This window comes from Lolium perenne, chromosome 3, assembly GCF_019359855.2.
Source record: "Lolium perenne isolate Kyuss_39 chromosome 3, Kyuss_2.0, whole genome shotgun sequence".
NCBI classification, from domain to species: domain Eukaryota; kingdom Viridiplantae; phylum Streptophyta; class Magnoliopsida; order Poales; family Poaceae; genus Lolium; species Lolium perenne.
This window is the reverse complement of record NC_067246.2, coordinates 245,111,792-245,136,435: the sequence shown is the minus strand read 5'-3', so window position 1 is coordinate 245,136,435 and position 24,644 is coordinate 245,111,792.

The window sequence follows — 24,644 nt, the reverse complement described above, 5'->3', positions numbered from 1 at the left end:
ATTTATTTTAACTCTTCTGATCAGTTTATTTCACGTGACTATTCTAATCAGAGCCTCCATCCATCATCCATTTGGATCCTCTGAACAAATGAATGAACCAGAGGCCAAAATAGATTGCAGGTAAATTAATCTGCTGAAACAATCGCCAGTTGCTGCTGCAGGCCACAATCTCCTCCTCGATGCCGCTGACCTTTATCAGCTCCAGGTCGAACACCTCAGACGTCCACTCCTCCTGCCTGACGTATTGCACCCAGCGCGGCAGCTCCTTTGCCGCTACGGCGTCGTTGCACGCGCACTGTCCAGTGAGCAGTTCCAGGAGGACTACCCCGAACGCGTACATGTAGCCTTTCTGCGATGCCCACGGCCGTGACGACGGTGCCTCGTTTCGGATAAACAAACGCGTCGCGTCCCTTTGCATCGGCTAAATGATTGAAATCGACCACACATTCGTTTGCGTCAGGCGGCACAACGCATAATTTTTTTCCTTTGATAAACCCATAATTTACATTAATAAAAAAACATAAAAAGACTTAAAATGGCCATAAAGGCATGCTAAAACCTAGCTATGGGCTACTACTCGTCGTCGAGGTCGATGAATTTCGGCGTCGGTCATGGAAGCTGGTACACCGGAGGTGGAGAAGGAAGGGCAGACTGCTGCAACTGCGGCCAGGCCGTCAGCAATGCAGGAGGCTATGGTGAAGGTGGCCACGGGTCCCATGCCGCTGAAGGAGCATGAGTCGACGTGCGGTGTTCGAACGAGTCGGCGTGGCCGAAGGAGTCGCCGGCCTCCACTGCGTGAGCACCGACTTGCGAAGCTGAATGGTGAGCCTGTCCCACAAGGGAGCTCGTTGAGCTCGTCGAGCTCGCTATTGTCTAGTGCCATGGCAATGGCCTCATCCTCGCTAATGTCTGGTGGCTGGGTCTCCGGATCCCACGCCGGCCGCCATCGTCGTGGTCGTTGTCTCCATGCTCGACGTCTCCACGCTCGGCCTCGGCGGCGTAGTCATCCTCGTCCTCGTTTTCATTCTCGTCTTCTTCCGCGGCGATCTCGCGGTCGAAGTAGTCGAGGTCGTCGAGGTATCTCGCTCGGCGGCACGCGTCAAACTCCCACGTCCCGAATGAGATCCAGTTGTAAGGAATTGAGTGCGTACGCCGGATCTTCTCGGAGATCGACTGGCAAGATGGCTCGGCGGCGACACACCTCTTCACGACGCTCTCAGCCCTCGTGTGGCACGAGGGGGGGACCGGCACGCGCCTGGAGTTGAGGTACTAGCCTCCTCCAGGCAGGTTTGCATCTGAACATGGCACCGGCAGGTTTTCCTCCGAGAGGTGGCGCGCGAACTCGATGCGGATATACCGCCTGACCCGCGGCTTCTTGCCGGACCGCGAGCCGCTAGCCTCGTGGTCGTTCTTGGTTTTGCGGAACGGCCAACATTTCTTCCCCATGATGTCGGTCGGGTGGATATAATGGACAAACAATGGTGTGGTTGGGAAAATTGGCACCGCCAACGAACTTTTAAAAGGCTTGGACGCCATCTCGCCTTCAATGTTCTGCCAGTGCAATGTTGCCCACCAGCGCACGCTCACGGAAGTCGTGGTGCACCATTACGCGGCCCTAAAAATCTGAAGCGCGTTGCCCGTAAGTGTTATCGCGAGAATTTGACCGCATTGGAGTTGGGCCGAGATGAAGATGGGCTTGGAAGATTTATATCTAAGAGGAGTTTCTGAATCGGCCTTGGGGCTAGAATTTGGGCCAGCGTGCCCGTGTATCTGTATATTATTAGATCGTATTTAGAATTAGAAGACAGAGTCTAGCTCGTACACGATTGGGTTTATTCCCACGTTAGACAGTCTACGGACTATAAATATGTATCTAGGGTTATTGAGAAAGGAGGACAATCACGTTCACAACAAACACAAACCAGGCGCATCGCCACCCCTTATTTCGAGGGTTTCTTCCGGGTAAGCATCATGCTGCCTAGATCGCATCTTGCGATCTAGGCAGTACACGTTTATTCGATTACCTTGTGTTACTCGTGCTGAAGCGTTGTTGATGGCGAGTAGCACTATTTATCGTAGATGTCTTGGGGCTTGCATTGTGTTATCACCAGAATTTGACCGAATCAGAGGTGGGCCGCGATCAAGATGGGCTTGAAGAATATACATGGGAGAATATACGTGAATCGGCCTTATATACAAAGTTTGGGCTAGTTTGCCCGTGTATCTGTAATATAGTAGGATACGTGTCGGTTAGTTAGAGTTTGTCTCGTGCACGGTGGGGATTATTCCCACGTTAGAAAGTCTATGGACTATAAATATGTATCTAGGGTTTATGAAATAAACAACAATCACGTTCACCACAAAGCAATCTAGGCGCATCGCCAACTCCCTTGTCTCGAGGGTTTCTTCCGGGTAAGCATCATGCTGCCTAGATCGCATCTTGCGATCTAGGCAGTACAAGTTTATTCGTTGTCCATGCGTTGCTCGTACTGAAGCCTTTTTGATGGCGAGCAACGTAGTTATCTTAGATGTGTTAGGGTTAGCATTGTTCTTCGTATCATATGCTATCGTTGTGCAACCCTTAGACATCTAGGCGCCCTTACATCTATCTTAGGTGTAGGGGCGGCACCCCGCTTGATCATTATTCAGTAGATCCGATCCGTCACGGTTGCTCCTTGTTCTTCAAGGATTAGTTTAATATCTGCAATAGTTAGGCCTTACAAAGGGTTGAAGGATCCAGCGGCACGTAGGGTGTAGTTTGCTAGCCCTAGACAGGATGTTCCGGGGATCAACTTAGTGTTGGTTTTTAGGCCTTGTCTAGGATCGGCTTACGATCACCGTGCGTGGCCGCGAGGCTCAATCACGAGTAGGATGTTCCGATTATGCGGTGAAAACCCTAAATCGTAGTAGGTCGTTTCAGCTTTCACTACAAGAGATGGGGGATTTGTTGACGAAAACCCTGGTGACAAAAATGCATACCGTCATGGATGTGTCCTTATAGGTGACGAATTCATCTTTCGTCAAGCATTTAAGGTAATGCTTGACGGTATGATTTTTCGTCAACAAAAAATCGTCACCCATTACCCAAGCGGGAAGGGCTTCCATCGTGTCTGTTAATAGGTGACGAAATCAAAGATCGTGGTGACGAAATAATACTAAGTTACTTTATTAAATGTTATTAGTTTTATATATCATGCGTGACCCACTTGTCAGGAACATATTTAATTAAGTAAAAATTGTGGTTTGGAAGAATCGAACAAGGGCTTTGGCGTGACCGACGCGGAGTCTTACCGCTAAGGTAGATATGGAATTTTGATCTGGATCCGTAAGTACTCTATTCTACATATTTATTTCAATGGTGTGATCTAGATGTTACGACATAATAATTCCCTTATTAATATTTATGTCGGCCGAGGGTGCCTCGTTTAAGTCGCGCCGCTAGCAGACACGGCCTATATAGGTGCTCTTGCTAACAGTCGAATCGACTAGGGTTCTCGTCGAGGTGAGAAGAATTCCGTGAAGGCTCCATTGTGGTGGCGGCGAGACGCATCATCGGTGAGTTCTCCTGATTGTTCGTTAGGTCTAGATTTTTTAATCAGTTGTCAAGATCTGTTCTGAAGAACGTTGGCATGTTCTTAACTGAATTGTAGGCAATGGATCGAAGTTGGATAACTGATGGCACCAAGAAGTTCACAACAAAGTACATGGCAGGTGTTAGGGATTTCATCAAGTTTGCGCGAGAACACTTGGACAATACAGATGAACCAATCTTGTGCCCTTGCAAGGACTGCCTAAATCTGATACGTCAGGATATAAAAACAGTCGAGGATCACTGCAATTGTTCAGGTATGTCCATGACGTATACAAGATGGACTAGACATGGGGAAGGTTTTAGTGATGACGAAGGGCGGGATAGAAACGATGATGGTGCGTATGATAGTGACAATGATGAAGAGGAAGACAATGGTGATTGTTATGTTGATGATTCGTCTAGTATGATCGATGAACTGCAGAAGTCTGGAAATAAAGGTCCTGACCTGCCAAATCTGTATGCTAATCTAATTGAGTCAGCGAAAAAAGAACTTTATGAGGGATGCACCTCTTTCACTAGGTTGTCGTTCATTATTAAGCTCCTTCATGTCAAATCATACAGCCGGATAACAAACAGAGGATTTGATCTCTTACTTCAGCTTTTACGTACAGCTTTGCCAGATGTGGACTTTCCCAAATCATATGCTGATGCTAAGAGTATTCTTTCTGATGTTGGGCTTGGTTATGAGACAATTCATGCATGCAAGTTTGATTGTTCTTTATTTTGGGGAGATCACAAGGACGATACGAACTGCCATGTTTGTGGATTATCAAGATATAGAGACCCTCTTTGGAAAAAGAAAATCCCTCACAAGGTGTTAAGGTACTTTCCTATAATTAAAAGGTTGCGAGAGACTATTTGTTAAAAAGGAAATGTCGACACATACTAGATGGCACAAAGAGAAGAGGGTTGTTGAGCCCAATGTACTGAGGCACCCTGCTGATGGTGAGGCATGGAAGCACTTTGATGGCAAGTTTGATTGGTTTGCTAAAGATCCTCGTAACATAAGACTAGGTTTTGCCACAGACGGCTTCAGTCCTTTTGGAAGTATGAGTAATCCTTACAGTATGTGGCCTGTTTTTGTGATTCCTTACAACTCCCCACCATGGATGTGCATGGATCAATCGAATTACATGATGGCATTGCTAATCCCCGGAAAGTATTCCCCGGGGAAAGATTTTCATGTATTTATGCAGCCACTGATAAAAGATATGATGCAGCTATGGAGTGGTGTGGAGACATTTGATGCATGCACAGAGGAATATTTCCCATTGCATGCTGCGTTTCTTTGGTCTATTCATGATTATCCTGGATATGCCACTATGTCGGCCGAAGCACAAGAGGATTTCATGCGTGTGTGCATTGCGATGAGAATCCTTGCGCTGAACCTTTGAAAAACAAAATTGGATATATTGGGCATCGGCGATTTCTTCATAAAGATCTCCCATACAGGAAAAGCTGACTTTTCATTGGTACAAGCGAGACTAGAGATCCACCAAGGAAGTACACACCCAAAGAGGTAGCTGCGAAGGTAGAAAGGGTTAAGGATTTTGAACATGGGAAAAATCCAATAAGTAGAAAGCGGAAGCGTGCAATCGTACCCGGTGAACCAACATGGCACCCGAAAGTCAGCTTACATCATCTACCGTCTTGGCGAGAACTTAAGATAGCTCACAACTTAGATGTGATGCATATTGAGAAGAACATATGTGACAATATTGTTGGTACACTACTTGAACTTGAGGGCAGGAATAAGGACACTGTTAGTGCTAGAATTGATTTGAAGAAATTCAAAATGTGGAAGAAGTATTGGTTGAAGAAAATTGTGAAGGATGATGATGATGCAAAGAAGTAACTTATGCGAAGCCCCTGCACCGTGGATGCTTTCGAAGGAACAGAAGAGACATTTGTGTAGGTATTTGGCAAACACTAGGTTCCCAGAGATGGTTATTGCGCAACCGGGGGAAGATGTGTGAATATTGATGGTTGTAAGGTTACGGTATGAAGACGCATGATTGCCACATACTTCTGCAGCGAGTGTTGCCGGCTGGGCTCAAGGGAATTGCATCTAAGGAAATGTATGTGGCTATTGCGTAGCTAGGAAGATTTTTAGGGAGTCAGTGTGCCAAAACCACGAAAGTTGATGTCTTTGAATCGATTGAAGGTTGAAATTGTTGTGATCCTATGCAAACTTGAGAAGCTCTTCCCCCAGCTTTTTTTGATGTAATGGTGCACTTAGCTATTCATCTTCCTGAGGAGGCTCTTTCGAGGGGTCCTGTTCATTATAGTTGGATGTATCCAGTTGAGAGAAGATTAGGTTATCTAAAGTCTACGGTCCGTAACAAAGCAAGGCCAGAAGGTTCTATCGCAGAGAGCTACATTGTTGATGAGTGTTTGATTTTTTGCTCTAGATTTTTCAAGGATGGCCACGAAACAAGATTTAACAAAGATGATAGGAACCAAGACATACGGAGAAAACCTGATCCTGACGAGATGGAAGTATTTTCAGTTGGAGCTAAAGGTCTTGGGAAATCCATTTTGAAACATTTTGACAAGGAATTTGACAAAATGGTTTGGTATGTGCTGAACAACTGTGACGATGTAGAACATTATATCAAGTAAGTAGTTAGCTTCACTTTAATAACTACTTCTCAATGTTGCAGACATAATTGTCCTGTATTTCATATGTGTTTTTTCTATGTTTCAGTGAATTCCGACAAGAATTGGGAGGTAGGGGTGTGCGTGACATCGAGGAGACGGTTCAGAGAGAGTTTGCAGGTTGGTTTGCAAACCATGTGAGACAATTGGACAATGCATCGAAGATTTGAAGTCTCGGCTTTGGGCCAGACCGGCGTGTAGTAGTATACGCTGGTTGCAACGTAAAGGGTGCGAGGTTTCGCACGCTTACTCGGGATAAAGACCTGAAGACTCAAAATTCGGGCGTAGCGACTAAGGGATCTTTTGGTGATGCAGATGAGACCGACTACTATGGTGTTCTGCAAGAAGTTCTTGAACTGCAGTACGGGACTAACAAACACGGTGACAGGTCCGTGTACTTGTTTCGTTGCGACTGGTTCGACCTTTGCGGGCAAGGGTTCCAAGATAAAAGATGATGGTTTTTTTAAAAGCGTTAACACTTCTATCCTATGGTTCAAGAATTCACCATTCATATTGGCCAGTCAAGCTGAAACATGCTTCTATTTGGAGGATACAAAGTTTGGTGATCCGTGGAAAGTGGTGCAGAAGTTCAGCCATAGACATGTGTACGACGTTCCAGAATTAGAAGATGGTAACGATGATGCATTTGTACGGAATGAAGACGCATACCAGGAGGATGAAGGTTCAGTCGACCATACATTTCATGATGTTGTCGACCTAGACGAGGAAGCAGAGGTGGAAGCAGAGGAGGGTGATCATCGTGCTGCTGAAGTTGTACGTATTCATGATGCTCGTACAATCTGTGAACTAGAGAATGGGGAAGATAGTCCCAATGTTGACATGGATATGAGCAAAGATGAACTAGAGAATCAGGAAGATAGTCTCATATTGGAAGAGAACATACATGATGACGAGGGAAAAAATTCAGAAGAAGATAGTGATTTAGATTGATAGAAACATGTAATGCATACAACTATATGTTTTGTTCCAAACATTTGAAATGTTCTTATTTAGATGTTTACGATCTCGAACTTGTCATTGAATTATCCAGAAGGGTTTAAGAGCAAATTAATATAAGCAAAAATATGGACAAATATAAGAAAGCCAACATGTCGGTAACATAACTTTGACAATGGTTTTAATTAATCGACACTTGACACGATTACAACCAGCAGCACGATATGACTAACTATTGTTTTAACACAAGCAAAATCGACAATCGCATAAAGAGTCTTACAACTTAATTTAAACCTAAAGGGGCTGCATAGTTGGACACACGGGCACCATGAATCACAGACTAGCTACTCCAGATCGATTTCAGGCACATGGGTAGCAAACAAGTAAACCCCTGCATTTCCCAGGTAAAGCAAGAACATCATCTTGTCACCCATCTGAAGGTGCTTTTCCTTGTCCATGAACTCCTTCCACCCACTGACGCAGAGACGACCATCGTCTGAAGAAATTACGTAGGACGCATGCACCAAAGTACTGGGATGGCACACAATACTGATTGCACCATATTGTTCCATATCTTTAGGAACCAAACGGCTAGGGATTTTCTGTTCCAACAGTAGGGACATAGTTTAGTTAACACTTGTACGTAATGTAGGTCGCAAACTTAATGAAATGATATGATCTCTTGCTTACCACGTGTTTGTTGTAATTTTCGCTGTTTGTCCAATTCGTAGTATGCAGCATTGGGACAACTAGTGCTCCTTGATCATAATCTCCGGCATTGTGGTACTCAACAAGGTAGTCCAAGTTGTCCACCGAAGAATGACGGTATGCATCATCCTCCAATTTATCATTGTTCCATCGGTACTGCGAGCGAGTCAACAATGTCACGCTTCGTACGGGACAACTGGTAGTAAGCTGCATAATTAAAATAATCGACATAAGGTGGAATAATTAATATGATCAATCATTCTCATTCAAAGGTGGAAAATTACCTGGATGGATTAGTGGTTCAGTTCCAGTTATTACAAGAGTATCCTGACCAGATGAGTTAACTCTGAAAATTAACTCCATGCCAACCTTAAAATTGTACACTCTAGCAAATTCGTTCCAAAATCTTCCGTTGATATAGGTTCTGCCAGCTCTGTTGGTAACATTAACAACAAATGCATGGCCATCTTTGGTTTTGAGTGCAGCTTCAAAAGTTGTCCTGTGGGAGGTCTGGACACCATACTTCTTAAGGAAATACGGTCTATAGTAGCAAGGGATGACCTAAATTCAGTAGAGTTAATACAAAAGTAAGTTAAATATGCGTCTACTCGGATAATCACCGAGTCTCAGATCTTGGACTTCTATCAGCACATATCTGAACTTCTATCAGCACATATCTGAACTTCTATCAGCACATATCTGAACTTCTATCGGTATAGGACTGAACTACCGATACCTCTATCTCTAACAGCTACAACTATCGTAAAACTGGTATGAACGTAAAAGTTATCACAACTATCGTAAAACTCAACCATAAATAAGCGGTTAATACATATGGTGACCAACAATTATTACACACATCTGAATAATAGTACTAAACTAGCAATAACTACTAGGATCACGTGTTAAACTTTGATGTGGCGGCGAATTAATAAAACATCTGAATGAATTTTAAACTTATAAGTGCATGTACCGTCTTCTCCTCAAAACCCTCTTGTAGTGTTTGCACGAAAAAACCTAACGCGACTCCCCCTCCGCCGCACATCCCCTTCTTGTCAAAGCAAACTGGACACTGCAAAAAATATGAAGAAAGATTACAAATCGGAAACAACGATCGATCGCGAGACGTACATGTTATTTACGTACTCCACTAGTAGGCGCCATCCTTGGTCTTGACGCGGAGCGAGAGTCTTACAAGTCTCGCCGGCGAGAGACGTGGCGAGCTGTGGCGGCGAGAGTCGTGGCGAGATCTGGCGGCGAGAGACGTGGCGAGATCTGGCGGCGGCTGAAGGAGGTCGTGATATGATGGCAAGTTATATCGTGGAGTAAATTTCGGTAGGTCAAGAGGAGTGCAAATGGGCGGTGCTGGGTTTTGACGTGACAACACGATCGAATGCGCGTCAGTTGGACTAGACCCGCGTCAGTTTTCTCTTCGTCTACCGTGTCAATATTCGCACGGAGTAATTAATGGGGATGATATTTATCCCCTTCCCCCTCCCCTACCGTCTCAATATTCGCACCGCATCCTGGTTTCCACACTTCTCGTCGTCTCCTCTCCCTCATTATCTTCGTCTCCCGCCGCTGCGTCGCCATGGACATGGATGAGCAGCAAATGTACAACTGGACTAGCACGCGCGCAGTCCACATCCACGACGAGGAGGACCTGGAGGTGGTCTACACCAATGACCCCTGGGAAATGCGCCGCGTCCTCGACATGTACACGGAGTGGCTCATGGAGGACGAGCACAAGTTCGTCGGCCTCGACTTCGAGTACACCAACCATCGAGCCGAGGAAGAGAAGAAGATCGCCGTGGTTCAACTCTGCATGCGTCGACATGTGCTGGTGTTCCACTACGCAGCGTAAGAACTAATCCCCTTTTTTAATATTTCGATTGGGGTTTTTTACTTGCTGCCGTTCTGTCTCTCTTTGACTTTCGTTAGACATTGTTCCCGAAAATCAGTACATTCCCGATCTAAATCTACTAGACATTGTTCCAGAAAAGCAGTACATTCCCGATCTAAATCTGCTACACATTGTTCCCGATTTATTAATTTGTTTCATCTTCGTCTCCTCTGTAGGTTCTTGCATATCTATTATATTATTAAAACAACAAACAACCAACGGTGAAGATTTGTTAATTAAAAGTCATAATATTCAAACGGTTGAGATTAATGGAGTTGACAATAATCACATGCGCGTGCACCGTTCACAAATCTGATGGCCACCGTGTACAATAGAAACTCTAACCAATCTGATGATGGAGTACTAGATTTGATCAGCCGTTACCCGAATCTTTTTCTCTATCTAAAACCGCACGTTCCCAAGTAAAAAAACAAAAGAAAACACGTTTCTCTTTGCATCATATATAGCCGAGATTGATGCTGCATCCCTCAGATCAAATCATCAGCCCCGCAGGTTTACTGTGACGGACAATAAATAGATGTCGACGGTTTTGGAACCATTCGCCGCCGCAGGACGCACGATGTTGATGTCCTCCGCCGGCAGCCATAGATCGTTTCTCCAGCCCCGCGGTAGGCTCCCATGGTTCATATCGACTCATGCATACATGTTTCAATATTTCCTCAGACGCATATGCCATGCATGAAGCCATGCACGATGCGGAGAAATTGGATGGAATTTGAGTTGCCTCATGCACACAACCATGCAGCCCTAATTGGCTAATTCAGGTAATGTCGCTTGAGTTTTTCTCAAGCTAGGGCGTGCAATTATGTAGATGCATTGCTACTCCGTATGATTATCTATCACGTGAGTGTAATCTGGATAATTTAATCTACAGGAATCTAATGAATCTTGGTGTAGATGTGCCGCCAAGATCATGCCCCCTTCGCAACTAACTCTATATCTCTTTTTTTTTTTGCGAGGAATATCTCTTGCCTGCACATAAGCCGTGATTTGTTTTGCTACGCTCCGATCGATTAAATCCTCGCAACGGGTAACAGCCAACACGGTTGTAGGTTTTGCAAAAGCAAGGGGTCCTAGATTTCGAATCTCTACGTTTGATTGATCCCTGTGGATTTACAACAACGCAGATGCACACATTGGAGGGCTATATCTGACTTCGAAACTATCGTTTGGATGTGAAAGGTTGCCCTATGAAGATCCTGCATGGAGTCTGCAACAAGCCTGGTCCTCAATCTCGCGCCACCGAACTGCCGAAGAACGCAAGGCTCCGGGGTGCAAGTTCTACGGAAATTTTGATATCAATCAGACGAGAAGCAAAGGCAGATAAAATTCATTATTATTATCCATATGATGTACTGGATGGCCTGCTGCTTGATCTCTTGGAGTTCCAAAACAGAGTATACAGGCTGGATTCTACAATCAAAATATCTCAGCTAATATATAATTGGATTCATTAGCATACTATATCTAGATGGCCTGATGAATCTCTTAGCAATTCATAAATTAGACGCATACTGAACATGATTCTTTGTCTGATTCGAATAAAGGGAAACTCCGGCCTGGATGACGCGCACATACAACGGGAGGGACACACGGATACGAATCCATTGCCTGTATGATTTTCATGGAAGGGGAATATGCTCCGGCAGCATCCAAGCAGGTAAGCAGTTCAATACGTACATGTACTGTGCGGAGAGCGACGGCACGACAGCGACACGATGCGAGCCGGACAAACCCCGCGCTCCAGATCAATGCAGCTAATGCGCTCCGACGAGGTCAACATACCGAACGGATCGAGAGAGAAGTAATATCGGCACCGGCTCCATGGGTGTTTAGTGTCGCTAAAGCTAGATCAATTTTGAGTCTAGCAGTAGAGATGATATTATAGATGACCGATTATTTTAGCAGGTAAGTATATGTTAGTTGTGATGGTAAAATTCTGGTGAAGAATAAAGTGTGTACGGATGAAAAGTAGTAGAAGAAACTATATTACTATGCCATCTTATAGATCAAAAAGGTTCCCAATCGCAACTGAAATATTGCTGTTTATAATATATTTTTATTCAAAATATGATGACACTGAAGTAGTCTTATGCCAACTGGATCCAAAATCATTAAGGTCAAATTAAGCTGTGTGCCATACCTTATCTCATATAGGAGTAAGCTATTGACACATATGATTGTCACTCTCAACCGAATTATATTTTCTACTCTATGAAACTAAAACCAAAAAGTTAGTAAAGAACGTAGAAGATTGAGTACATACATACTCATATATTACCTTGGATTTTAGTGAATATGAATATTAACATTTTTAAACAACATTGCACTTTGGATTTTACAATAAGTAAAAAATACAAAACAATAAGCATTCGGTAAAGACAAACAGATTGGAAATCAGTTTTATCACAGAAAAGTGAAAGAAGTCTAGCCGTGCAATATGCACGGGCCACCCTGCTAGTTTGTAACTGATCTGTGACTAGTACATTACTTTGTTTACTGCAGTGCTAACTGGTGGGAGTCTCCGGCTATCTGCGATTTCTTTCGAGAAGGCGCTACGTTTGCGAGTGTTGACATCCGTGGTGACAAGAGAGTTCTGTGGAGGACATGGCACATGGAGATTCCTTCTGAGTACTACGTCGATCTCCAGGATGAGTACTTCAAGTACACTGGTCATGCGAGGGCTGGCATGGCTACCATGGCAGCAAGACTCATTGATTCATGGTTCGGTGATATGAAGAAGAACTTCCACCACCATCGGCACAGACTGTGGGGGGACTTCCCACTTCCAAATATGAACATCGAGTATGCAGCCATTGATGCTTGGGTCTCGTACGAGCTCTACCGCAAGATCGTGGTCGACAGAGTCCTGCTGATGGTGGATTGATCATCTCTTCTGCTGCATGACCCCCTGATCTTTTGGTTTGGTCTCCCTCCTGCGTGAGGTGCTTTTGGCTAGTAGTCCGTTCTTTTGAAACTGTAAATATTTTGCCATGATATGTTAACAATTGTCTTGGGAAGTTTCAATTTTATGTTGTGTACATCCTAGTACTTCAAAGTGCTAGTAAACTAAATGTTCAGAGCAGTAGAGTTCTTCAAAATCAAAACATACCAGACGTAAAAATCACCAAAAATTGTGATTCAAATTTTCTTTATGACTTTTACTCATTTATCTGAAATTTTTCATCGAAAAAATCTCAAAGTGGTGAACAATAACATAATATGGTGGCCCCATGGTGGACATGTGTCGAACGAGGGGTTTTCGGACGAAAAGAGGGGGAAATCGCCAAAAACTCACCAAACCACCATGGATTTGGGGCATGATTTGGCACCCTTGTGCACATTGTGATATGACACCTTGGTTGCTATGGGTTTTGATTTTTTGGAGTTGGTGGCATGGTGTCCCCATGGTGGACATGTGTCGAAAGAGGGTTTTTCGGACGAAAAGAGGGGGAAATCGCCAAAAACTCACCAAACCACCATGGATTTGGGGCATGATTTGGCACCCTTGTGCACATTGTGATATGACACCTTGGTTGCTATGGGTTTTGATTTTTTGGAGTTGGTGGCATGGTGGCCCCATGGTGGACATGTGTCGAACGAGGGGTTTTCGGACGAAAAGAGGGGGAAATCGCCAAAAACTCACCAAACCACCATGGATTTGGGGCATGATTTGGCACCCTTGTGCACATTGTGATATGACACCTTGGTTGCTATGGGTTTTGATTTTTTGGAGTTGGTGGCATGGTGTCCCCATGGTGGACATGTGTCGAACGAGGGGTTTTCGGACGAAAAGAGGGGGAAATCGCCAAAAACTCACCAAACCACCATGGATTTGGGACATGATTTGGCACCCTTGTGCACATTGTGATATGACACCTTGGTTGCTATGGGTTTTGATTTTTTGGAGTTGGTGGCTTGGTGTCCCCATGGTGGACATGTGTAGAACGAGGGGTTTTCGGACGAAAAGAGGGGGAAATCGCCAAAAACTCACCAAACCACCATGGATTTGGGGCATGATTTGGCACCCTTGTGCACATTGTGATATGACACCTTGGTTGCTATGGGTTTTGATTTTTTGGAGTTGGTGGCATGTTGTCCCCATGGTGGACATGTGTCGAGCGAGGGTTTTTCGGACGAAAAGAGGGGAAAATCGCCAAAAACTGACCAAACCACCATGGATTTGGGGCATGATTTGGCACCCTTGTGCACATTCTGATATGACACCTTGGTTGCTATGGGTTTTGATTTTTTGGAGTTGGTGGCTTGGTGTCCCCATGGTGGACATGTGTCGAAAGAGGGTTTTTCGGACGAAAAGAGGGGGAAATCGCCAAAAACTCACCAAACCACCATGGATTTGGGGCATGATTTGGCACCCTTGTGCACATTGTGATATGACACCTTGGTTGCTATGGGTGTTGGTTGTTTGTGTTGGTGGCTTGGTGTCCCCATGGTGGACATGTGTCGAACGAGGGGTTTTCGGACGAAAAGAGGGGGAAATCGCCAAAAACTCACCAAACCACCATGGATTTGGGGCATGATTTGGCACCCTTGTGCACATTGTGATATGACACCTTGGTTGCTATGGGTTTTTATTTTTTGGAGTTGGTGGCTTGGTGTCCCCATGGTGGACATGTGTTGAAAGAGGGTTTTTCGGACGAAAAGAGGGGGAAATCGCCAAAAACTGACCAAACCACCATGGATTTGGGGCATGATTTGGCACCCTTGTGCACATTGTGATATGACACCTTGGTTGCTATGGGTTTTGATTTTTTGGAGTTGGTGGCTTGGTGTCCCCATGGTGGACATGTGTCGAGCGAGGGGTTTTCGGACGAAAAGAGGGGAAAATCGCCAAAAACTGACCAAACCACCATGGATTTGGGGCATGATTTGGCACCCTTGTGCACATTGTGATATGACACCTTGGTTGCTATGGGTTTTGATTTTTTGGAGTTTGTGGCTTGGTGTCCCCATGGTGGACATGTGTCGAACGAGGGGTTTTCGGACGAAAAGAGGGGGAAATCGCCAAAAACTCACCAAACCACCTTGGATTTGGGGCATGATTTGGCACCCTTGTGCACATTGTGATATGAAACCTTGGTTGCTATGGGTTTTGATTTTTTGGAGTTGGTGGCTTGGTGTCCCCATGGTGGACATGTGTCGAACGAGGGGTTTTCGGACGAAAAGAGGGGGAAATCGCCAAAAACTGACCAAACCACCATGGATTTGGGGCATGATTTGGCACCCTTGTGCACATTGTGATATGACACCTTGGTTGCTATGGGTTCTGATTTTTTGGAGTTGGTGGCTTGGTGTCCCCATGGTGGACATGTGTCGAAAGAGGGTTTTTCGGACGAAAAGAGGGGGAAATCGCCAAAAACTGACCAAACCACCATGGATTTGGGGCATGATTTGGCACCCTTGTGCACATTGTGATATTACACCTTGGTTGCTATGGGTTTTGATTTTTTGGAGTTGGTGGCTTGGTGTCCCCATGGTGGACATGTGTCGAGCGAGGGGTTTTCGGACGAAAAGAGGGGAAAATCGCCAAAAACTGACCAAACCACCATGGATTTGGGGCATGATTTGGCACCCTTGTGCACATTGTGATATGACACCTTGGTTGCTATGGGTTTTGAATTTTAGGAGTTGGTGGCTTGGTGTCCCCATGGTGGACATGTGTCGAACGAGGGGTTTTCGGACGAAAAGAGGGGGAAATCGCCAAAAACTCACCAAACCACCATGGATTTGGGGCATGATTTGGCACCCTTGTGCACATTGTGATATGACACCTTGGTTGCTATGGGTTTTGATTTTTTGGAGTTGGTGGCATGTTGTCCCCATGGTGGACATGTGTCGAGCGAGGGGTTTTCGGACGAAAAGAGGGGGAAATCGCCAAAAACTGACCAAACCACCATGGATTTGGGGCATGATTTGGCACCCTTGTGCACATTGTGATATGACACCTTGGTTGCTATGGGTTTTGATTTTTTGGAGTTGGTGGCATGTTGTCCCCATGGTGGACATGTGTCGAGCGATGGGGTTTCGGACGAAAAGAGGGGAAAATCGCCAAAAACTGACCAAACCACCATGGATTTGGGGCATGATTTGGCACCCTTGTGCACATTGTGATATGACACCTTGGTTGCTATGGGTTTTGATTTTTTGGAGTTGGTGGCATGGTGTCCCCATGGTGGACATGTGTCGAACGAGGGGTTTTCGGACGAAAAGAGGGGGAAATCGCCAAAAACTCACCAAACGAAAAGATCATGGGGTTTCGGACGAAAAGAGGGGGAAATCACCAAAAACTCATCAGTAACTAGTGGGACTGAGTAAATGTTGTGACATTCATGTGGAAAATTCAAATTTAAATTTTTCATGAGGTTTGGTGTAGTTTGATGTGAATTTACACAAGTGAGGGCATTTTCGGCATTGGGAAAATTGGGACCACGTGCTGGTCTCATTTAAAGTCACCACATTACCCTACAACAGAAGTTTCACTTGGAAAAAGGTTTGACAACCTCTTAGTGCAATTAGGTCAACCTAGGTTTCACCAAACACTCAAACTTTCATATAAAATTGAAAATTTGTTGAAATCTTTCCAAACCTTGTGTATTGGCCAATGTGTGGCTAACACTTTCCATGGAAAATAACAAACTAGAAAAAAATTTGTTTCCCTACCAAAGCACTCACAAAAGTGAGGTGCGTAGTGAAAGATTATGCCCGTCTACCTCGAACGGGCAGTTCTTGACCATTTTTTGAGGTACATAACTTGAAATGGACTGAAATTTGGCATAAGGGTGCATCAACATGTGGGTAATGACGCTAGCATGCTATCTTGGCAGTTTGGTTTGAAAATATTCAAAAATTCATCCCCTAAACTCAAGAAGAGGCTATGTGTGATCACTAATTCGTATTTCAAATATTTTAGAGTTTTTAATACCCATACTGAAAATTCTGTGCCAGCCCATCCGTCATGCGTGGGACCCATGTCAAAGTAATGGGAAAGTGGACTGACTACATGCAGCAATCCAAGTTTTCACACCCACGCATCAGACAGAGGAACCCAAACGGCAGCACCTACTGTATATCCATCGGCCCCATCGTCTCTCCCACCCGCAACTTCTATTCCCCAATCTTTGGCGAAAAACCCTGCTTGCACCTCCACCAGCGCAACACCGACCTCCCCTTCCACCGAAGATCCCGAAGATGAAGCGTGTTCGCGGAGACGAGCCGGAGGCGAGTGCGGTCGTCAACGTCGACAGAGGCGACGGCGATGGTCCGGTAGTAGTCGACGTCGCGGAGGCGGGATCTTCTTCCGGAACTGGAGCCGCTCTTCGCCGCGCCGTGACCGTGGAGGGCTCCGCCCAACCGGTCGTGGTCGCCGTCGCTGATGAGGCCAAGGGAGACGTCCTCGCTCCCGCGGCACAAGCAGATGACCAGGGCTTCGATCCGAATGACCCGTTCTACCGCCACTCCAGGCAGTACCGCGAGCTATATGGCCCCAGAGAGTGCGACGAGTTCGAAGAGGAGGCCTCCGACAACTGCAGCGAGGTACTCTACTATTCCGATCGATCCCCTGTTTTTCTTGATCTTACTGTTCACCATAGGGTTTGCTCATAGGGTAGATTGATTTGCCCTGTCTGCGACTTCTTGTACAAATTGATGATTCTGGGGTTCTTGGTCATCTGATTTATGGTTTGTAGTTACTAGATCTGTAATATTTGATGCACATCTTGATTCAACTGTAATGATTCCTTTTGTGTGATGAATCATACCTGCTTAGTGTAACGCTCACTGCATTTCAAACTTAAATTCATCCGAATATGAATCATACCAGAGTGATTATGATTACAAGAATTATATTATAGGTACTATTAATTGATCTGATACATGGATTTTATAATCACCATTTGTCTTTAACTGGTGCTTATTTATACGATGAAACCATAGTGTGTACATCATTTTTATTTGGGGAACAAGTGAATTATCAGTTGCATGTAATTTATGACCATAATTTTTGTTCAATTCCTGCTTATTGACGTCATGAATCCATATTGTTTTATGAATCAGTACATCTTCAGGGAACAAATGATTGATCCCTGATCCATGAAATTTATAATCACCATTTTCTCTTAAATTGGTGCTTAGTTATAATACTGAAATAATGATTGGACTACCCATGAACAAGTTGTGACAACAGTTTAAATTGGTGGTTATTTATATTAGTGAAGTAATTATGTATGGTTGGATCTGGATCATAAATGTTGATTCTACATGATTAATTCTTAATAATGTTCATACAAAAATATTTAATGCTTCAATTGTATTTCAGTTAATTTCCTTCTCTCACTTCTTCTTTACTTTCAAAATCGCAGGAAGACTCTAAGGACGTTGACAGCGACAAGGAGGACCGGGACCGGAAGAGCCGCTTCGTTCTGAAGAAGCTGAAGACTGGCCAGATCCCTTTCCGTCGTAACGGAAAGCCACATTGCCCATTCTGCGGCAGGGTTTTCCCGAACGATCTCGAGTGTCTGATCCAGCACGCGATGGGAGCTGGAAAAGGTAGCAAGCAGAAGCACAAGCCTGCTAGCAAGGCGAAGCACGCTGCCTTTGGCAAGTTCCTCAGGGACTACGTCAGGACTGGCCTCATCCCGCTCGTCGGTCCAGCTGTTGGCCCTCATGTTCTCTACTAAATTTAGTTTCTGTTTAGTTGTTCCCCTGGAGGTTCATGGTTAAACTATGTCATGTTTCAAAGACTATGTTCTACTTTTGTTATTTGGAACCTGGGCAATCATACCCAGTTGTTTAACTTCCAGCCTAGTGGGCTTGTTCTGTTTTCCCCAAGGCCCAGGGAAGTAAAACACTTAACTTCCAGCCTAGTGGGCTTGTTCTGTTTTTCCCAAGGCCCAGGGAAGTACATATTAATTTGCAAAAAATGAACAATTAAAATCAGTGAAAATTGAACTGGCAGTAGAAAAAATGCAGGACCAAATAGTCAATCGTAAAGTGTACCCCCTACATAATCCCACTATACAATCCCTTCACACAAGAGCGGCCAGGGTAGCGAAATGACATAAACACACAATGGGCACACACAAATTGTAGACTAAAATAATTATATCATATGATAAAGATTATATCATATGATATCAACTGAAACTTCAATACCACCACGGCCGCCCTGGTTGAAAAGAATGAGAACAACATTCCTAGATTCAAAGTTATACTCCTTAGTAAACTCCAACCAGCAGGAATCGAACTTCATCCTTCCATCAGTAGTAGTGTAGTATGCACCCTGAGGGCAGTAGCCATAGTCATCAACAAAAAAACATGCCTCCCCGCTTTCAGAGATATTCAAGGACCTAACAACTTCCTTCGGTATACGCTGAATAATAAAAATTAAATTATATATGGGAAGGATATAAAGGATAACTAAGATTACATAAAGAAAAGGAGAATTATACTAGTCCATTGCCCTTCAAATCAGTATTCGTCAAGGTGTGCACAAAAACAACACCAAGACCAAGACCACGCTCACGGAGAAGTTGTTCCTTCTTCAATGTTTGAGCAGTAGTAAGCATAACACCTTTAGTGTGGACAACTGCAGTTGGAATTTCTGCATACAAATTTAAAATTAATAAAAGAATAAAAAAAGAGGAGATATAACATCAGTTATATTAAAAAAATGGGCAACACATGGTAAAGGATAAAACAGAATTACCATCGACACGATGCTTTTCAGTGCCATCAGGACCTTCTGCAAAAATACCAAACAGTTCAGGAGCACTATCAAACCCAAACATGATACAGTCACCAACTTTCAGGTCATAGTCATGAAGAAATTTTTGGTATCCACTACCAAAAACACGTGTCTTCGAACTGCCTTTCTTAACATGAAATTTGTACTTCACTTCATCCGATGTAACGACAAAAAAGATATTACCAACAAGGTTGTTGAACTACCTCCTCACAAAACAAGGCACAGTCTGAAAAACAAAGAGAACAAAAATGCAGAAAATAAGGATATAGTCTAGAATCTGTCAACAAAAAAGATACATTCTAAAAAAGGATATATACCATAAAGTCATCAAATCTGCTTAAAAGATAACAACGAAATGAACTGAGAGTCTCCCGCCTCTGCTGACAATGATTGCCCATCGAACCACAAACAACACAGTTCATCCTGTGTATATTTAGCAATTACCAAAGCTAGTAAAAAATACAGGTAGGTAGGGCATATTCATAGAAATCTATCCATAGATCTGAAACCATACACATATATCCATAGATCTGAACAAACAAGATTATTTAGAGGACAAAAAGGATTTTCAACAAACAGAGAAAAAGGAGGTGAGGTGAAGTAGTGACATGTAAAAACATATTTTCCTACCTCTCAAAACAAACGAAAATCTTCAGAGAGAAAAGAGTTTTTCAGCACAAAAGAGAGAGAAAGAAGATGAAGGAGACTTGCTTCACCGCATGAACAAGGGAGGGCAGAAGGCAAAACCAACCAGGGGCATTATAAATACAATAAGTAGTAGTAACTGCCTACAACCGCTATTTAATGAGGCTGTGGGGTAGATGGTGGTTGCTATCCTGTAAGTTCAAAAGTCAAACACAAAGTATCTCATGCAAAAATGGAGCCCACTGCTATTATGTAATCTCTGTCAATAAGTTCACAATGGCAAAACATCAGCACACTGAAAAATACATTGAATCATAAAGTTGCACTTCAAAATTATTTAAAACCATATGATTTACAACTTCAAATGTACAACAAAATGTTGACTACATGCCTTTGTTCGGACTATAGGTTAGGTCAGAACAATTATGGCATGTTAGTCATTTTTTCAACATACATAAAAAACAAATGCTCATTTGTGGACGAAGTGCACAATTATACCAAAGTAGGCATCACTTCAACACATCAAACTACACCAAACCTCATGAAAAATTTAAATTTGAATTTTCCACATGAATGTCACAACATTTACTCAGTCCCACTAGTTACTGATGATTTTACATTGAATTTAGCATTTATTATGAGTTTTACTCGTTTTCTGTCATTTTTTAATAAAAAAATCAACAAACACCTAAAATTGTCAGAAAAATCTGAAACTCCTTAGGCACACATACCTACCCTTCATGACCACTCACAAAAATTTGCAGCTCAATCTGAGTCTTTGAAGTGCAGCTTGCTTGAAAAAGAGCCCTTCACCGACATGATCGATGTGGGTCCACACATGGATCGACCCAACCAACATGAGGTTCCACAAGTGTTTTCAGACAAAATCTCACATGTGTGAACAATAACATGTATATGTGGGATGTGTTCTCAAATATACCTCACATGCAAAAGGTTTTACAACTTCCGGGGTCGACGATTCGACCGTTATGCCGAAAATGCCCTCACTTGTGTAAATTCACATCAAACTACACCAAACCTCATGAAAAATTTAAATTTGAATTTTCCACAAGAATGTCACAACATTTACTCAGTCCCACTAGTTACTGATGATTTTACATTGAATTTAGCATTTATTATGAGTTTTACTCGTTTTTACGTCATTTTTTAATTAAAATATACATGTACAGTTCCATTTTCAGAGTAATATTTTTTCTTTCACGGCAAAAACTTGTTCCCTCCAAATTGTAGTACGCCGGCTGCCAAAACGCCCAAATTTTTTGTTCCCTCCACTCCTCCCGCGCACCCCACCTATCAAATATTTCGCCCTCCCTTATATACGTCGTGCCTCTACCCCATGATTTACGAGCATCTTAACTACCCACCCCCCCGACCTCATCCTCTCGTGCTCACCCCGATCCGGTGTCTTCGCCGGACGTTCTTCCATCCCGCATCTATCTCCCCGGCCGGTGGTCGCCATGGCCGGCAGTCGTCGAAACGTCGGGGGGAAGGAAAATCGCGCACACACGCCGAAGAAGGCGCCCAGCTCAAAGAAACGCCAAGGTAAATCTGTCGGTGATCAGCTTGTTGTTGTGTTTTTCGGATGGTTAGATCGAGAGATCGGTTTTACATGTCTACCACGCCCGTTTGACCTATATCTAGATCTTGCATATTTGATAGATCCAATCCCGACATCATACATATAGGGTTTATCGTTTTTATTGCAGAGACAATCATGCCGTGCTATACAATCTTTGCCATCCCGCTGCTGTACAATCTTTTGCATAGACAATTGTTTGCCGAAACACTTAACTGAACTAATTCCAGCCGTTGCCGAAAATAGCCCGACGAGCTACAGTGAACAACGACATTGCTTCAGACTTTTATTCCTCAGTTTCAGAGGGAAGCAGAGTTTGATCTAGAACAATTGTTTGTTGTTTTCTATGGAACTAGTTAGTTTGCACGTGCAATGCACGTCTTAACAATGTAATGAAGTTTTTTTAATCATGTACTTTGTTTCATCAGTCTATTTATTTCCACAATTTTTGTTTATCTATGTCTTTCAAAAGTCAAAAATCAAATTTCAGCACATATCTGAACTTCTATCAGCACAAATCTGAACTTCTATCAGCACATATCTGAACTTCTATCAGCACATATCTGAACTTCTATCGGTATAGGACTGAACTACCGATACCTCATTACATGCATACCAAGCCTGCCAAGCAACCAGAAGGGTAGTATCCACCATGTGAGGTGGTAGTTGTCCAATAACAGACTGAAACCAGCTATCAACAGACATGCATAATTCAGTGTGCGAGGGGAGTCTCATGTGTCAATTATTTGTTACGAGTAGATATCTAAAAGCACATGATGTCCCTTAGCCTGGCATATGCCCCCTCTTATGTTTTGTTCGCCGACATCATACATAGACTCTTATGTTTTCAATCATTTGCTGCTGTACAATATTTTGCAAAGACAATTATTTGCTGTTTTCTATGGAATTGGCCCCCTCTTATGTTTTGTTCACGCTCCGCTCTTCCGATTATTTCAGCGGAGACACAAAACCCCGTCAAGCCGGCATATGAGCTTGCCAAGGAGAAACAAATGCAAGAAAATGTAGTACGCATGGAAAAAAATTCGCTGAAAGATATGGACCTGGCCACAAATTTCAGAAAGATTTCTCTGGTTTTGCACGTACATTAGTGTATGGTGGGGTACAAATAGGAACTAGTAACAATCTAAAGGACACAGACTGCGAAGAGATGGAGGTCGAAGAGGACCCTTCGTATGAACCGAATCCAGAAGAGATAGCTACTGCTGATGATGATCTTCATTCAGATGAGGATCAGCGCACTGTCGGCAAAACTTCAGCTCAGGTCTGTGGAACTATGTCTGAACTATGACAGGAAATACGTACATGCTAAATGTTTCCTACTAATGTAGCCTCTACTTTGCTTGCAGATAGTTGCTTCTTCTGCAATAGTTGCACAGAAGAAGCGATCCATACCTGAAGTTGCACCATCCAACATTGCAACAAGATCAATGGCAACAACTGAACCTGAAGCTGGGTCATCTGATGAGCCGACGGCCACTGCTGGTCTGAACACTGAAGGAGCACCCTCACCTAACCAGATCATGACATCTGGAGGCAGCACCTCATCTCCTGAGGACAATCAAATTGTAAACTTTGAGCGGCAAGGTATGAAAATTTGTAAAAACTAAACACTGTACCGCATATTTTCATATAAAAGAGAATCATTTCATATCTCTTCTTTCAGAGACATTGACAACATCTGGCGGTAGTAAGAGAAAGAGAGGTGGACGCAGACGTACCATGGGCCATGGACTACATGAGTACACAAGAAGACATGGTGGCAATAAGATGCCAATTGAATTCACTGCTGGTGTCAGGAGACCCAAGGATTATGTCCAGTCAGCAAAGCTGAGCAATGAGGTTGGTATTCACATCCGTGAAAAAATGCCGCTTGCAACACACTGGACACAGGACAAGAAAGATGAAACTCTCAAACATGTCATTCCTCATGCTATAAGTACAGTAGCGGTGAGTCCTGTACAATCTTGGTTTAACCTAATTAGTATGCTACATGATCAACTATCTAAGAATCTACTGATTAATGCATCACTATTTTGAAGGGAAAGTTTAATATGGACAAAAATGATGAGGTGGCTCAAGATGTGTGCACTGATATGCTGCAAGTTAGTATTCGGCAGTTCCGATATAGGCTTAAAAAGGAGTATTGGCCGAAAATTAAAAATCTCACACTGGAGCAAGCATATCTCAAGAAGCCAGATCATGTAGAAGAGAAAAGCTGGAAAGAACTGGTGAAAAGATGGTTTGATGAGAAGTACCAGGTACATAAACGTTATTCCTTTCAATAACAGCTACTGAATTCTTACATTTCTCTGATCTGGATAAATAAAATGCATGTACTGAACATAGGGACTGTGTGTAATAAATGGAAAGAACAGAGAAGCTGTGAAACAGTTCCATACCACTGGATCTCGAAGCTATGTTGCTCACTGGGAACATCTAGTAAGTGTTCTGAATTTCCCAATACAGTTCATACTTCTGTCATACACAGTGTACAATGGTAATGTGCATTCTACATTTTTTCAAGCGTATACAGGCTAAAGCAGGAAGAAGAAACCTCTCCAATTTAATTTTTTATAATCACACAAACTAAAAATTATAACATTATGAGTTTTGAATAAAAAATTTCATATGTAAGAAATATTTCTTATTAGCACAATATAATATAATCCAGTTTTGTATGTTGTCCATGCAATGATTGTAATCTTTATGCAGGATCAAATGTTGTCATAAAAAGCGGCGCCACGAAATGAAGATTAACATGATTTGACTGATTTGCAAA